The sequence below is a fragment of the Theobroma cacao genome, chromosome 5, assembly GCF_053813885.1.
Source record: "Theobroma cacao isolate CCN51 chromosome 5, ASM5381388v1, whole genome shotgun sequence".
In the NCBI taxonomy this organism is placed as follows: Eukaryota; Viridiplantae; Streptophyta; class Magnoliopsida; order Malvales; family Malvaceae; genus Theobroma; species Theobroma cacao.
Window position 1 is genome coordinate 39,315,794 of NC_142643.1, and position 17,336 is coordinate 39,333,129.

Genomic DNA, 17,336 nt, shown 5'->3' on the forward strand with positions numbered 1-17,336 from the left:
CAACCACTCATTAACTTTTATTTTGACTTTCTTCCTTTTTTTGTAAGCTGAACCAATGTTATTATGGTTTTGAATCTTTCTTGGACTAATGTTGGAAAATTCCTCCGACAATGAGATTGCAGTCTTCTTTTATTTCAAAAATGTAAATTTATTGATGAAATATTTATATTTAAAAACATTATTATATATAGTGAAACGTAAAATTTAAAAGCTTTTGATATTTGAATATTTAATTTATTAATTGATATATAATATTTTATTCAAAAAATAAAATTTAAATTCCCTTATCTAATTATAAAAAAAAAAATTTAAAACTTTCAAAAATAAAATTAGAAGGTTATAACCTATCATATATGCTTATTTAATTATTATATATTCATATTCATTTATTAATATCACTTTTAGTACTTGTATTTTTTAAAAAAATCCGAATATAATCTAGAGCCGTTGGTTTGGAGCGATATAATGGAAGAACCTTCAACGAAAGAACCAGAAAAAACTCTATAAACTCCAACTTAGGGAATCTCAAACCGAACCCATCATTTCCCACTGTAACCTTGTTTGCTTTTAATCAAGACAAGATTTGCTGAGTTCTACACTTCACCCTTCGAACTTTCCTTTCTCAAGTCTCAAGCACATCTTCACGAACGTAATTTGTCTCTTACTGTTTCTCCTAAAAATGGAGAGTCGGATATGATGAGGATTTTGCATCAGGAGGCAATGAAGTACTAGCAGTCAACCGCAGGGTCGTCTATGCGATCCTCGACCACTAACAATACTACCTCTCACGGGGCAAGATCCTCTTCTGGCGCAAGAAGAAGAAGAATCAGTTCAAGCCCCAGTTATTTTGCAATGCAATGACCAAATCCGACCTTTGCTTGATGCCATTGACAGGCTCAGGCTACTTATGGTTATGAAAGAAGGCGTACAACTCCCCACAATTATAGTAGTTGGAGATCTGTCATCAGGGAAGTACAGCGTTTTGAATCACTTGCCGGTATTAGTCTTCCTCGAAGCCAGGGTATTTGTATTAGAGTACCACTCATAATGAGGCTGCAAAGTCATCCAAGTCCAACGCCAGAGAAGTACAATGGCAAGAAAGTCCCTGCAGAGGAATCCCACATCGCAACGGCCATAAATCCTGCAACTGATGAGATTGCAGGCGATGATAAGGGCATATCTAACACCCCGCTTTGCATCCTACTCTTTTATTCTTTTGGAAAGATAAAAGAAAAAAATAGAAAAAAAATACGTATATCTGTTTACATGTGATAAAGAAATTATTTTTCTTTCATTTTTATTTTTTTGCGTGATAGAAGAAAAAATAAGTAGGTCTTTCGCCTTTCCAGCCAGATCCGACCATTCAAAAATAGAATAAAACTACTTATTCAATTTATATTAACCCTTTTATTTATAACTTTACCTCTAACCTCGTATGTATGTTTTTTTCTTTATTTTTCATCCTCGGTATCAAATACTAAGTAAGATTCCTTCCTCTCATTTTACTTCCAACTTTTTCCTTCCCCCATTTGTTGCACATTCCTACCAAATACAGTTTTAGTCTCTCAGTCAGACAATCGTCGGACCACCATCATCACTTTGTAGCTTGCCTTTGCTTGTTCCTTGTGGTTTGGTATAGGATGTTGGCCCTTTATTCTGTTCTTGTTTTGGTGCTTTATTCCATTCTGTCCTGCTCCGAGGCCCAAACTATAAGAAAGACTAGTTGATAAAAGGAAAACCGATAAATATGCTTACATGAATGTTAAACGTTTAGATTGAAACAAAAGTATAAATTAATTTGTGTTAATTTCTTGAGTTTAATATTTTAATTACTAATTAACTAAAATGAACTAATATCTTTATTATAAAGCCAACCTAGGAGAATACTTAAATAAAAATTCAATGAATTCGTCATCACTTTAGTAAAGTCTTGGTGCTTTACGCTAGCTTCCCACCTGCCAACATTTTCCATATTCACCATGAACAATTTTCTTCTAAAACATCCAAGTTTTGCTGAGTCCTCTCCAGTCTGCCGCTTCACTCTTTCTTTTTCTCAAGCCACAAGCACACCAAGTAACAAACGTTTGTCCCTCATTATTTAATCTCAAAAATGAGTGGACATCAGGATGTTGATGCAGAAAGCATTGGAGTCGACGACATAGTCATCTATGATTTTGATGATTCTCCACCGTATGCAGCTCCAGCTCCTGTGGAACAAGAAAAAGTAGTAGCAGCCAAAGTGGAATCAGCTCCAATTATTTCATCATACAATGACAAAATCCGACCTTTGCTTGATGCCATTGACAAGCTCAGGCTCCTTATGGTCATGAAAGAAGGCATACAACTCCCCACAATTGTTGTGGTCGGAGACCAATCATCTGGCAAGTCCAGTGTTCTTGATTCCTTGGCTGGTGTCAATCTTCCTCGTAGCCAGGGTATTTGCACTCGGGTGCCCCTCATAATCAGGTTGCAAAATCATTCAAGTCCAAGGCCAGATCTTTACTTGGAGTACAGTGGCAAAGCAGTCCCGGTGGACGAATCCTACATCGCAACAGCCATAAATCTTGCAACTGATGAGGTTGCAGGCAATGGTAAGGGCATTTCTAACACCCCACTTACTTTAGTGGTGAAAAAGGATGGTGTTCCTGATCTTACCATGGTTGATCTTCCTGGAATCACTAGAGTTCCTGTCCATGGTCAGCCTGAAAATATATATGAGCAGATCAGAGATATTATCATGCAGTACATAACACCAAAAGAAAGCATTATCCTCAATGTTTTGTCTGCTTCTGTTGATTTTTCTACTTGTGAATCCATTAAGATGTCACGGCAAGTCGATAAGACTGGTGAGAGAACTCTGGCTGTGGTTACCAAGGCTGATAAAGCCCCCGAGGAGCTGCTTCAGAAGGTTACTGCTGATGATGTAAATATAGGACTTGGTTATGTTTGTGTTAGGAATCGTATCGGTGATGAGTCCCATGAAGAAGCAAGCAGGGAAGAGGCTAGATTGTTCCAAACTCATCCACATCTGTCAAGGATTGATAAATCAATTGTGGGTGTTCCAGTGTTGGCCCGAAAACTCGTTCAAATTCAGGCAAATACCATTGCAAGGTGCTTACCGGAGATAGTGAAGAACATTAGTGAAAAGCTAAATGCAAATGTTTCAGAGCTGGAAAGAATGCCTAAGGCTTTGACTTCAGTTGCGGATGCCATGACAGCTTTTATGAGGATCATTGGAGCAGTTAAAGAATCCCTTAGGAAACTTCTTTGGAGAGGGGATTTTGATGAATACCCTGATGATAGATCCAAGCATGGTACTGCTCGTCTTGTTGAAATTCTCAACCAGTTTTCGCATGAGCTTCACAACTGTGAGGAAAGTGATCCCACAAAAGACTTTTTAGCAGAAGAGATCAAGGTTTTGGAAGATGCTAAAGGAATTGAGCTACCAAATTTCCTTTCTCTTGAAGTATTCCTTCGTATCCTGCAAAGAAAAGTTGAGAGGATATCATGTACACCGATTAAATTTGTTGAAATGATTTGGGACTACATAGATGGGGTGGTCATGGCTGTTTTGATGCGCCACTCAGAAATGTACTCCCAGCTTAAGGTGTCCACGACAAGAGCTGGACATAATCTTGTTCAAAAAATGAGGGAGCAATCAATCAATAGGGTAGAGGAGATTGTACAGATGGAGAAGCTGACATGTTATACTTGTAATCCTGTGTACATGGTGGAGTGGACTAAGCTCATGAACGCACAAGACAATATCATCAAGAATGTAAATACTGGACCAAACCATATGGGGATGCCTTCCAGGGTGACTGTTGAAGGTTTTGGGGATATTGCAGTTGAACATCTGAGACATCATTCCTGTGGTTTGCTCCAGCAAGCTTTCGACCTGAAGATGAGAATGACTGCTTACTGGAAGATAGTTCTGCAAAGGTTGGTTGATTCCATGGCATTGCATTTGCAGTATTGTGTTCATAATCTCGTGAACAATGACATGGAGGAGATTGTGAATGAGTTAATAGGACCCGATGGACATGGAATTGAGATGATGTTGGTGGAATCTCCTGCAATTGCTGCAAAGCGTGAGAAGCTGAAAAAGAGCATCAAGCTGCTGAAGGAGTCCAAAGACGTTGTGGCCAAGGTCATGGACAGGATTGCTAGTTATGGTGAATTAGCTGCTTAATAATTACTCATAAATTTAGGTGATGCTTTGCGTAATTTTTCGTTTTAAGTTTGTGTCCCGCATGTGCGACGATTTTCTACTGAAGTTAATTTATAACATTACTTAGCAATGCTTTGGATTGGCTAAGTTGTTTCATTTTCAATTAGTTGTTATAAAACTAAAATTAAATAAATAAAAGTAATGCTATTGCTTGTGGTGACTAAAGCAGAATTCTGCCACAAACATCACCAAGAATTAGTAAGAATTTTGTTGACTAAATTGCAGAATTTAACTTTTTTTGCAATGTTTAATTTCTATACATGGTGGGAAAGATATAATCTTTTCCATTCTTGACTTTTTGAATTTATTTAAAATCTATCACTCCGGTCAAATTGTCATTGTTATGGACTGAATATATCAGATAACAATATCGCTTCAGTGCAATATACATGTGATAATTTCATCTAGTTTGTGATGATGTATTGAAATATATATACATACATATATATTAATAAATTTAAAACAAATACAAAATGTAGTAAACAAAAAAAAAATTAATTAACTTGAAGATGAAAATGAAACATTGGCAATAGATTAATTATGGATCAATGGTCGAATTCCACCTCTTTCTCCTCGTTCCCTCCCTTTTTTTTGTATTTTTTGATTTTTTATTTCTAAATTTTTTTTTTAAAACAAAAATTTATTGCAATTTGGATTATCTAACCCTAAGCCTAAATAATTCATCAAACCTAATTAGCAAATTAACCTAATAATCCCAATAAAAATTGAGCTTCCAATCCAATTAATAATGGGACTTCAAGCTCCATTAATAAATTAAGTCTTAGGCTCCAGTTTAAAATAAGTTCAAAATAGATAAGTTTGAAAAGTTAAAAAATTGAAATTGAATTAGTAATGCTTTAATCCAAATTATTCTTAAATTCATACTAAAAAATTCCAAACAAAATGACGTTATATGCTTTAATCCAAGTTTCTCTTGTTGATTCAAATTAAGCAACAAGCTTCCCTGGCAATGGTATCCTTTTGTCAATTTCTTTAAGTTTTAGTCTACACTATTTGTCTCTTCAAGATTTTTTTTTTTTGAAAAGTTATAATTTTATTAAAGTGCCATTGGGCAATAAAAAAGCAGAGGAGGTTTGATGCCTTTATGAAGCATTGGGGCATAATGAATTCAAACCTCTAGGCAATATTCTGCTGAAAAATACACAGCAAACTACACGAGCCCCACCAAGGAATCCCGAAGACAACAAAACCAACAAAAATAATCTAAACACACCATTTTGTCAATCACTGCCCTATGCAAACATATAACATAACTAACGAGAATTTTTTTTTTTCTTTTATCTTGCTTACTTTAAACCCTTCAAGAATTTTTTTAGCATATATATAAGAAAGTCTAAAGGGAAAAAGGTTATTCAAATATTAATTTTTTTTATGTTGGTTTGCTAGTCGGTTTGTTCAGCTTATTTAATGATTTCTTTTTTGATGTAATAGTTATGTCATATATAGGTTGAATAATATTTCTTTAAATTGTAATTTTTACTTATACATGTCATTTTATTAATAATAATAATAAACATTAAAAAAGAGATTATGAAAATGTCAATCCCTTTCTCCTCACATATATATATATATATATATATATATATATATATATCATATGGTAACCTAAATATTTCATTTCCCTCATTTGCATGCTGTATTAAATAAAAACATTAACTCTCTCTTTATGAGGGGATTCATATGATATGTGTTGATCTCTTTATGTATAAAAAAATTAAATGGCTTGATAAGGACAATAATTCTATGATCCTTTATTTAAAAATTTTAATACGTCGAAATATCTTTGCTTTTTCTCTTATTATTTTTAATCATATATGAAAAATAAGTGTGAAACTAAAAATTTTATTCATATATATAAATATAAAACAAGGACGTGTCGAAATATTTTATATATATAAAAACTTACGTAATAAAAAATTCTATAACATATATATTATTTTATTTTACCCAAATAAGAAAAAAGTTTAATATTTACTAAACTATATCGTGTAATTCTTTTGAATAAGTGTATAGTTTCTACTTCTACAATATATACATCTAATTGCTGCATTCTTCAATTAAGAAAAAAAGAAAAAGTAAATCAAATAGTGTGCGGAATTTAATTGAAACAAAGGTCAACTAACTGAACTAAATCGTTCGTATTGCCTTAATGAATGGGTTGAACTCCAGTTCTAAAGTGTGTGCTTTATACATGTGGTACAAAATTAACTTGAAGTAAGCAATATGGAAGTATGACCTCAAATTTATGTGAGTTAATGTACAAGAAAAGTTTGTCTTTGGATGTCTGCAATGTTTTAGGGAGGCCTAATTTTCAATGACAAGGAAAATGCCTTGAAGTTAAAGCATTTAGATCATATATTATATTATATTATATATATATGGCTTTTAATATAGTTTCATGTTAAAATTTTCTAATTATATATTGATTTAATAAGTTTGTTAATCACCAACCATTCTTTTTTTAGTAACGTACAATGTTGCAATGCCTCTGCAGTGAGGCATTTTGTTCAGCTTCTTGACGATGTAATTCAACTTTTTGACAACCCAAGCCAAAGGATTCCAGGTCTTACCCTGACCCGCAATCTCATCAGTTGTCTTCAATCTGTGAAACTCTGCAACACAAGTGGGATGCACCCTGCCCTGCCGCAAATGCCCTGTCCCCTCGGCCCTCGTAAAGTACTTGATGACGTTTGGTTGTTCAAGGCCGAAAGGACGTAAAAGAGTGTAGATACAATGAAGCAAATACGCTTTTAATTTACCGTCGAAGTAATGTTTAGAACTCTGAGATCATGTTGAATATATATTTACTTATAGTTCACCCCTGTTCTCTGTTTACTTACTCTCTCCAAATTCCAACAAATTATCCCACAAAAAAAAAAAGTGTTTTTGGAATGGCGAAAATCTCTTGAAAAAACATTAATGGTGCTTTAAAAGAATTGAGTGGCGATTGGATTTTTTATGAGACTGTGCATCCAAATTATGTTCTATTTACGAAGCATCTTCTTTCAAAGCAATATTCTTAAGTTTGACTGCATGCCCTGGGTACTGTTACCACCACTAATAACTTTTATTTGATTTTCTTACTTCTTACTTTAATTTTTTGATAAGCTGAACCTATATTATTATGGTTTTGAATCTTTCTTTGACTAATGTTGGAAAATTCCTCCGGCCATGAGACTACAATCTTCTTTTATTTCAAAAATGTAAACTCATTGATGAAATATGTATATTTAATAACGATTATTATTACATGCACTGAATGGTAAAGTTTAAAAGCTTTCACAAATAATATTAGAAGTTATCACCCATCACATATATTTATTTAATCATTATATATTCATATTCATTTATCAATATATCACATTTAGTATTTGAATTTTTGAAAAAATATCGGATATAATCTGGAGCCGTTGGGTTGGAGCGATATAATGGAAGAACCTTCAACGAAAGACCAAAAAGACTCGATAAATTCCAACCTAGGAAGTCTCAAACTGAACCCATCATCACCCACTATAAGCTTGTTTGCTTTCAATCAAGATTTGTTGAGTCCTACACTTCACCCTTTTAACTTTTATTCACAAACGTAATTTGTCTCTCACTGTTTCTCCTCAAAAATGAGAGCATGATATCATGAGGATGTTGCTTCAGGGAGCAATGGAGTATTAGCGGTCAACCACACGGTGGTCTGTGACAATCCTCAACCCCTAACAATACTGCCTATCACGGCGCAAGATCCTCTTACGGCACGAAAAGAAGAAGTAGCAGTCCAAGCTCCAATTGTTTCTCAATACAATGACCAAATCCGACCTCTGCTTGATGCCATTGACAGGCTCAGGCTTCTTGTGGTCATGAAAGAAGGCATACAACTCCCCACAATTGTTGTAGTTGGAGACCAATCATCAGGGAAGTCCAGTGTTCTTGAATCACTTGCTGGCATTAGTCTTCCTCGAAGCCAGGGTATTTGTACCAGAGTACCCCTCATAATGAGGCTGCAAAGTCATCAAAGTCCAGCGCCAGAGCTTCACTTGGAGTACAATGGCAAGATAGTCCCTGTAGAGGAATCCGATATTACAACTGCCATAAATCTTGCAACTGATGAGATTGCAGGTCATGGAAAGGGCATATCTAACACGCCGCTTACTTTGGTGGTGAAAATGGATGGTGTTCCTGATCTTACTATGGTTGATCTTCCTGGTATTACTAGAGTGCCTGTTCAAGGTCAGCCTGAGAATATCTATGAGCAGATCAGAGATATTATCATGGAGTATATAACACCTGAGGAAAGCATCATCCTCAATGTTTTGTCTGCCACTGTTGATTTTTCTACCTGTGAATCCATTAGGATGTCACAGAAGGTCGACAAGACGGGTGAAAGAACTCTTGCCGTCGTTACCAAGGCTGATAGGGCCTCTGAAGACCTATTTGAGAAGGTTACTGCTGATGATGTGAATATAGGACTTGGTTATGTTTGTGTCAGAAATCGTATTGGTGATGAGTCCTATGAAGAAGCAAGGAAGGAAGAGGCTAGATTGTTCCAAACTCATCCACATCTGTCAATGATTGATAAATCAATTGTGGGTGTTCCAGTTTTGGCCCAAAAACTTGTTCAAATACAGGCAAATATTATTGCGAGGTGCTTACCGGTGATCGTGAAGAACATTAGTGAAAAGCTGAATGCAAATGTTTCAGAGCTGGAAAGAATGCCCAAGGCTTTGACTTCTGTTGCAGATGCCATGACAGTTTTTATGAGGATAATTGGAGCAGCTAAAGAATCCCTCAGGAAACTTCTTTTGAGAGGGGAATTTGATGAATACCCTGATGATAGTACCAAGCACGGCACTGCTCGTTTTGTTGAAATGCTCAATCAATTCTCTGATGAGCTTAGCAGGTCTGAGGAAAGTGATTCCACAAAAGATTTTTTAATTGAGGAGATCAAGGTTTAGGAAGATGCTAAAGGAATTGGACTGCCAAATTTCCTTCCTCGCAACGCGTTCCTCGTACCTTGCAGAGAAAAGTTGATAGGATATCCATAATGCCAATTGAATTTGCTGAAAAGATTTGAGACTACATAGATGGGATGGTGACTACTGTTATGATGCGCCATTCGGAAATATATTACCAACTTAAGGGCTCTACAAAGAGAGCCGCTCATAATCTCATTGAAAAGATGAGGGAGCAGTCAATGAATAGGGTGAAGGAGATTGTGCAGATGGAGAAGCTGACAGATTACACCTGCAACCCTGTTTACATGGTGGAGTGGACTAAGCTTATGGCTCAACAAGAAAATTTCGTCAGGAATGTTAATGCTGCACTAAACAAAACGAACGGCCCTTACAGGGTGAGTCTGGAAGGTTTTGGGGATATTGAAGTTGAACATCTCAGGCAGCATCGTAATGTTGTGCATTCAGCTTTCGACCTGAAGGTGAGAATGATTGCTTACTGGAAGATAGTTCTGCAAAGGTTGGTCGATTCCATGGCATTGCATTTGCAGTATAGTGTTCATAATCTTGTGAACAATGACATGGAGGAGATTGTGAATGAGTTGATGGGGCCAGATGGACGTGGAATTGAAAGGATGTTGGTGGAAGCCCCTGCAATTGCCGGAAAGCGAGAGAAGCTGAAAAAGAGCATCAAGCTGTTGAAGGAGTCCAAAGATGTTGTGGCCAAGATCATGGACAGGATTGCTGGTTATGATGATTAGGTGCTAATTAATATTTTAAGTTTGTGTTTAATGTATGGTTAACTTATGTCTGGAAGTTTATAATATTACCATGTAGTGTTGCTTTCAATTAATGAAAGATGTTTTGTTGTTATGAGTTTCTGCACAACTAAAAGCATCCTTTAGCAGAGTATTGCTACAATGCAGCAATTTGCAAAGGTCCATGGAAGTAATGCCTGGCAAGTAAAGCAATGTTCTGCCAGAAACAAACGCACAAAGAAGTTAGAACTTGAAGCTGGAAAGAGCAAAATCAAACACTCAAACGTCAGGTTTTTTCTATTTATATTACAACTGTCAAAATAGGCTCACATATAGGCAGGTGGATTTAAGATTTTGTATGAGATGTTGTTAAACACTAATCATACAAGATCATGGGTCGAGTTATAGTTCAGGTCAATAATTTGATTATGAATAAAAAAATTAATCATTTTTATATAAAATTAAATTTAACATAAAATTTTATCAATAATTTAAATTTATATAAATTTTCAGATTTAACATTATAAATAAACATAAAGCAAAAATAAAAATTAACATTAAATTTTCACATTAAGTATCGTAAATTTGTAATAAATATAAAGTAAAAAGAAAAATTAACATTAGAATTTCACACATTGTAATTTGTGCTCAATGTAAAAAAAAAAAAGTTGTGTTTGAGGTAATTTCATGCTTTCAAATGAAAAAAAAGTTGAAAAGTAAAAAAGGTTGAAAAAAGTTGAAAAGAAAAAAAAAAGGGTTTAGTACATTTATAAAATAGACCAAAAAAAGAAAAAAAGGAAAAAAGAGAAAAAAAAAAGAAAAGAAAAATAATACCAAGCTTTCAAAGGAAAAAAGGTTGAAAAGAAAAAGAAAAGGTTTAGTATATTTATAAAGGAGAGAAAAAAAAAAAGAAAAAATGGTTCTTATTGTCTTATTGGATTGGTTCAACTCCAATTCTGAAGAGTGTGTTTTATGGTCTTAAATATATTTGAGTTAATTTACAAGAAAAGTTTTGTGTTTAGATGTATGCAATGTTTTAGAGAAGGGCCTCATTTCAATGACAAGAAGAATGTCTTAAAATTAAAACATTAAAGGTTTTGTATCTTACCATATGTGGGTTTTAGTATAATTTCATGCTAAAATTTTCCTATTGTGTATTGATTTTATAAGTTTGTTAATCACTATTACATATAAGAGCTATTGCATCATATATGTCTCTTTTTTAATCAAAGATAAATTAATATCATATGATTTTTTTTTAATGTATAAATATAATTGAATCATAGCAAGGATACAAAATGTTAAATAAAATCTTATAAACGAAAGGTACAAAATGGAAGGACAAGAATCTGATTCTTATGATGTTATAGATTATTATTATTATTATTATTATTAATCTTTAGTTATATATGTAATTGTGTCAAAAAGTAATAGAAATAGTTTAATAATTTTTTAAATTCTAATAATAAATTTCAACAACAATTTGAAACCACAACAATACTATCAAATTGAATATTTGCCAATTAATCAATTCAATAACCGACGAGGAATGGTCACTTACTTGAAGCAAATGCATCGTGATGAAGCACTAAGCTGACGAGTCATTGACTACTACTCCTTAGTGAGCAAGCATTGACCCGCGGAGCCTTGGTGTGGAAGTAGTTTAAAAAGATTATTGGTGAGGTTTCCACCCTCTAATTGATTCCAAACTTGGTCCCATGGTTTAGGTGTAGAAATGTCCACAACCTTTTCTACCATGAAAAGCACCCAAATGTCAGCACTTTTGCATCCTTTGCTTACCCATCAGGAAATTTCTACTCTAGCTTATGTCTCCTTCCAATCACATAAAATATATTCAAATTTCATTCATGTTAATTTTTGTCAATTTCACTTTTTAGATTACACTCTCTTATGTTGATTTTTTATTTGATAAAAAGAGAAAATCAAATTTTATTCTTTATACAGAAACTGGAAACATAATATCTAAAAAATCTTTCAAGATTATTTTGAAAATTTTAAATAAATCATTATTTTTTTATTACGTTTAATTAAATTTTTATATTCTTATTTTGGATCAAATAGGTTCTTATGAATAACAATTTATTCATTGTTACAAATTAAAACATCATTTGTCATTTTATATTACATGATGTTAATATGACATGCTAACAAGTCAAAATAGATGATAACATGATAAGTTAGTGTAATATATTGATATAGTAACGTAGTATTTTCATCATTTAAATCAGTGCCACATGATATAAAAAATAACAAATTGTATTTTCATTAATAATAATTAATTAATCATTAGTCATAAGAACATATTTGACTTAAAATAAAATATAAATATTTGATTATACGTAATAAAAGAATAAAAATTTATTTAAATTTTCTTAATAATTCAAAATTTTTAGAAACATTATGTCATAAATGGATTATCTTCGGATAAATATTCAGGTATTTTATGTCAAATATTCACCCAACAATCAAAACAATAGATGATGGTTTTTCTTTTCTTTTTTGAAAGTATTTTTCTTTTCTCCTTAAGTGAGGTAATTCTCATTTTTTTAAAAAAAAATACATATATAATCTTTTATAAAATCATTTCAAATAATTCAAAACAAAAATAATGAAATTTAACTCTTAAATTTTGTAATATTATTTCATTAATTATTCTCCAACTTTTATCCCCACTTAACAGAATAAAAAAAAAGGAAGAAAATAGAAAAGGGTGCCCAAAAAAATGACAAATATGTTTATCTGCATTATTTATACATTCTCTTTTTCCTTTACTTTATTGAATAATATAGATTTCTTAAGAGAGGAGGAAAAAAGGTACAAATGCAAGGGCCTGAATATGTCTAGTACTGTTACTGGTACTAGGTTCTATTACAGGTCAGGTCCTAACTCTTCTTTTTAACCTCAAAAAGAGAAAATTACACTTGGGTGTAGTAGAATATAAACGAATTAATGATCAGTGGTCTATCAAAACTAAATTCAGTTTAGTGTAAAATATCTAATTAATATATCTCAAGTGTAATGAGTCTTTTTTTTTTAAGTAAGTGTAATGAAATATTTATTGTAGAGATGAAAATACTCTTACTTGTTCTCGGTTTTAACGAAAAAAAATCAGTTTTAAATTAATACAAATTGTACAAAATAATTGAGTAACATGATATATCATCTTATAATAGAATGTACATGATATTATAATAATTTGAACATCTCTCATTATTAATTTTGTTCTCTTACTTTACTTTTGCTCGTGGTTTCCATTGAGTTTGGTTTTATCTCAAAAAAGTTTGATTAAGGTTGAAATCATTCTTAAAAGACATAATTATCTTAAACATATGGACTGTTTCAAGTATCTTATACCTAATAATTAAATCACCTATAAGTACATTTGATTAAAATATTGTATATATCTTATTGTAGTAATAGGAGCATTAAAATGGTTAAACCATCCAAAAAATATTTTCACACATTTTTGTTTATAAGAGTGTTAAATGATATGCATATTCTATAATATGCATAATTTTTTATAACAATTAGAATATACCCATGCGATGCACTTGTGTGATATAGGTAAAACGATATTTGTTCAAATATATCTATATTTCAATAATCATATAATACTCACTTTACATAAGCAATCATGAAACTATTTATCAATTCAAATGTGTATAAAAAAGGCCAAAATTACATAATTTTTAAGTGATAATCTATTTTAAGAGACCGTAAAAAGTATTTTTCACATATCTTACCCATGATAATCAAATGACATGCACATTCTACTATTTTTATGATATCCATATGTACATTACATTTTGGTGACATGCACTTATTTTTCTTGAAGGGCATTTTCTATTACACATGCAAATTATTCGGTTACGCTTAGCTGTAATCATTACACCATTAAAAAAGTTTTTATAATAAACCACCGGCCGTTAATTTGTTTTCATTTCACTACATCCAAGTGTAATTCTCCAATCAAAAAGACCCGAGAATCAAAAGACTCTTTCCTAGTATTTTCATCCCCCAATTATCAGTAAAGTGTCCAGTCTGTTGGCCCGAAACCAAAAGACCTTTAGCAAAGCTCCTCTGGATTGGAGCGTTTTAATGGAAGAGCCTTCACCGAAGGGACGAGAAAAACCTCTTTATAAATTCCAACCTAGGAAGACTTCAATCTTCAACTGAACTCGTCATCCACTCAGTGAAAGCTTGTTGCTATGAAAGTTTTCTTCTAAAACATCAAGATTTGCTGAGTCCTACTCTTCACCCTCTTAAGCTTTGTTCCTCAAGTCTCAAACACATCTTCGGAAACTGTATTTATCTGTCATGTCTGTAAAAGTGAGTGCTGTATATGATGAGGATGTTGCTTCAACAAGCAATGGAGCACTAGTGGTCAGCGGCATGGTCGTCTGTGACGATTCTCAACCGCTAACAATACTGCCTATCAAGGCGCAAGATCCTCTTATGGCACGAGAAGAAGAAGTAGCAGTCCAAGCTCCAATTGTTTCTCAATACAATGACCAAATCCGACCTCTGCTTGATGCCATTGACAGGCTCAGGCTTCTTATGGTCATGAAAGAAGGCATACAACTCCCCACAATTGTTGTAGTTGGAGACCAATCATCAGGGAAGTCCAGTGTTCTTGAATCACTTGCTGGTATTAGTCTTCCTCGAAGCCAGGGTATTTGTACTAGAGTACCCCTCATAATGAAGCTGCAAAGTCATCAAAGTCCAACGCCAGAGCTTCACTTGGAGTACAATGGCAAGACAGTCTCTGTAGAGGAATCCCATATCACAACTGCCATAAATCTTGCAACTGATGAGATTGCAGGTCATGGTAAGGGCATATCTAACACACCGCTTACTTTGGTGGTGAAAAAGGATGGTGTTCCTGATCTTACTATGGTTGATCTTCCCGGAATTACTAGAGTGCCTGTTCAAGGTCAGCCTGAGAATATCTATGAGCAGATCAGAGATATTATCATGGAGTATATAATACCTGAGGAAAGCATCATCCTCAATGTTTTGTCTGCCACTGTTGATTTTTCTACCTGTGAATCCATTAGGATGTCACAGAAAGTCGACAAGACGGGTGAAAGAACTCTTGCCGTGGTTACCAAGGCTGATAGGGCCCCTGAAGACCTATTTGAGAAAGTTACTGCTGATGATGTGAATATAGGACTTGGTTATGTTTGTGTCAGAAATCGTATCGGTGATGAGTCCTATGAAGAAGCAAGGAGGGAAGAGGCTAGATTGTTCCAAACTCATCCACATCTGTCAATGATTGATAAATCAATTGTGGGTGTTCCAGTTTTGGCGCAAAAACTTGTTCAAATACAGGCAAATATTATTGCGAGGTGCTTACCGGTGATCGTGAAGAACATTAGTGAAAAGCTGAATGCAAATGTTTCAGAGCTGGAAAGAATGCCCAAGGCTTTGACTTCTGTTGCAGATGCCATGACAGCTTTTATGAGGATCATTGGAGCAGCTAAAGAATCCCTCAGGAAACTTCTTTTGAGAGGGGAATTTGATGAATACCCTGATGATAGTAGCAAGCATGGCACTGCTCGTTTTGTTGAAATGCTCAATCACTTCTCTGATGAGCTTCGCAAAGTCTAAGGAAAGTGATTCCTCAAAAGATTTTTTAATTGAGGAGATCAAGGTCTTGGAAGATGCTAAAGGAATTGGACTGCCAAATTTCCTTCCTCGCAACTCGTTCCTTCGTATCTTGCAGAGAAAAGTTGATAGGATATCCATAATGCCAATCGAATTTGCTGAAAAGATTTGGGACTATATAGATGGGATGGTGACTTCTGTTATGATCCGCCATTCGGAAATATATTACCAGCTTAAGGGCTCTACAAAGAGAGCCGCTCATAATCTCATTGGAAAGATGAGGGAGCAGTCAATGAATAGGATGAAGGAGATTGTGCAGATGGAGAAGCTGACAGATTACACCTGTAATCCTGATTACATGGTGGAGTGCACTAAGCTTATGGCTCAACAAGAAAATTTCGTCAAGAATGTTAATGCTGCACTAAAAAAAACGTACGGCCCTTACAGGGTGAGTCTGGAAGGTTTTGGGGATATTGAAGTTGAACATCTCCGGCAGCATTGTAATTTTGTGCATCAAGCTTTCGACCTGAAGATGAGAATGACTGCTTACTGGAAGATAGTTCTGCAAAGGTTGGTCGATTCCATGGCATTGCATTTGCAGTATAGTGTTCATAATCTTGTGAACAATGACATGGAGGAGATTGTGCATGAGTTGATGGGGCCAGATGGACGTGGAATTGAAAGGATGTTGGTGGAATCCCCTGCAATTGCCAAAAAGCGAGAGAAGCTGAAAAAGAGCATCAAGCTGATGAAGGAGTCCAAAGATGTTGTGGCCAAGATCATGGACAGGATTGCTGGTTATGATGATTAGGTGCTAGTTAATATTTTAAGTTTGTGTTTAATGTATGGTTAACTTATGTATGGAAGTTTATAATATTACCATGTAGTATTGCTTTCAATTAATGAAAGATGTTTCGTTGTCATGAGTTTCTGCACAACTAAAAGCATCCTTTGGCAGAGCATTCTTAAACAGGCATTGCTACACTGCAGCAATTTGCATTAAATACAAAAGGTCCATGGAAGTAATGCTTGGCAAATAAAGCAATGTTCTGCCAGAGACAAAAGCACAAAGAAGTTAGAACTTGAAGCTGGAAAGGGCAAAATCAAACACTCAAACGTCAGGGTTTTTCTATTTATATTACAACTGTCAAAATAGGCTCACATATAGGCAGGTGGATTTAAGATTTTGTATGAGATGTGGTTAAACATTAATCATACAAGATTATGGATTGGGTTATGGATCAGGTCAATGATTTGATTCTGAATAAAAGAAAATTAATCATTTTTATATAAAATTAAATTATAACATAAAATTTTATTAACAATTTAAATTTATATAAATTTTCAGATTCAACATTATAAATAGACATAAAACAAAAATAAAAATTAATATTATATTTTCACATTAGGTATCCTAAATTTGCAATAGATATATAATAGAAAGAAAAATTAACATTAAATTTTCACATTAAGCATTGTAAATTGTGCTTGATGTAAAAAAAAAAGTTGTGTTTGAAGTAATTTCATGCTTTCAAAAGAAAAAAAACCTTTGAAAAGTAAAAATGGTTGAAAAAAGTTGAAAAGTAATCATTTTTTACCATTACTCCAAAACAACACATTTGATTTGTATGGGGGTGGTAAATCTAGATATTTTTAATTTTTGATATATAAAAATAAAAAAATTAAAAACTAAGGAGTGGCAACCACCACCCCTCCCTCCACTCTTGCACAAAGAGAGGGTTTGGAAAGATAATGTTG

The 17,336-nt window shown here is 33.8% G+C and overlaps 3 pseudogenes; all 3 read left to right on the top strand.

Moving 5' to 3' along the window:
- Nucleotides 1-1,984: 1,984 nt before the first annotated feature.
- On the top strand, nucleotides 1,985-4,301 carry LOC18599429 (dynamin-related protein 4C pseudogene; annotated as a pseudogene).
- Nucleotides 4,302-6,483: 2,182 nt separating this feature from the next.
- LOC148762871 (dynamin-related protein 4C pseudogene) lies at nucleotides 6,484-10,070 on the top strand (annotated as a pseudogene).
- A 4,090-nt stretch (nucleotides 10,071-14,160) lies between these two features.
- LOC18599431 (dynamin-related protein 4C pseudogene) lies at nucleotides 14,161-16,504 on the top strand (annotated as a pseudogene).
- The last annotated feature ends 832 nt before the right edge of the window (nucleotides 16,505-17,336 follow it).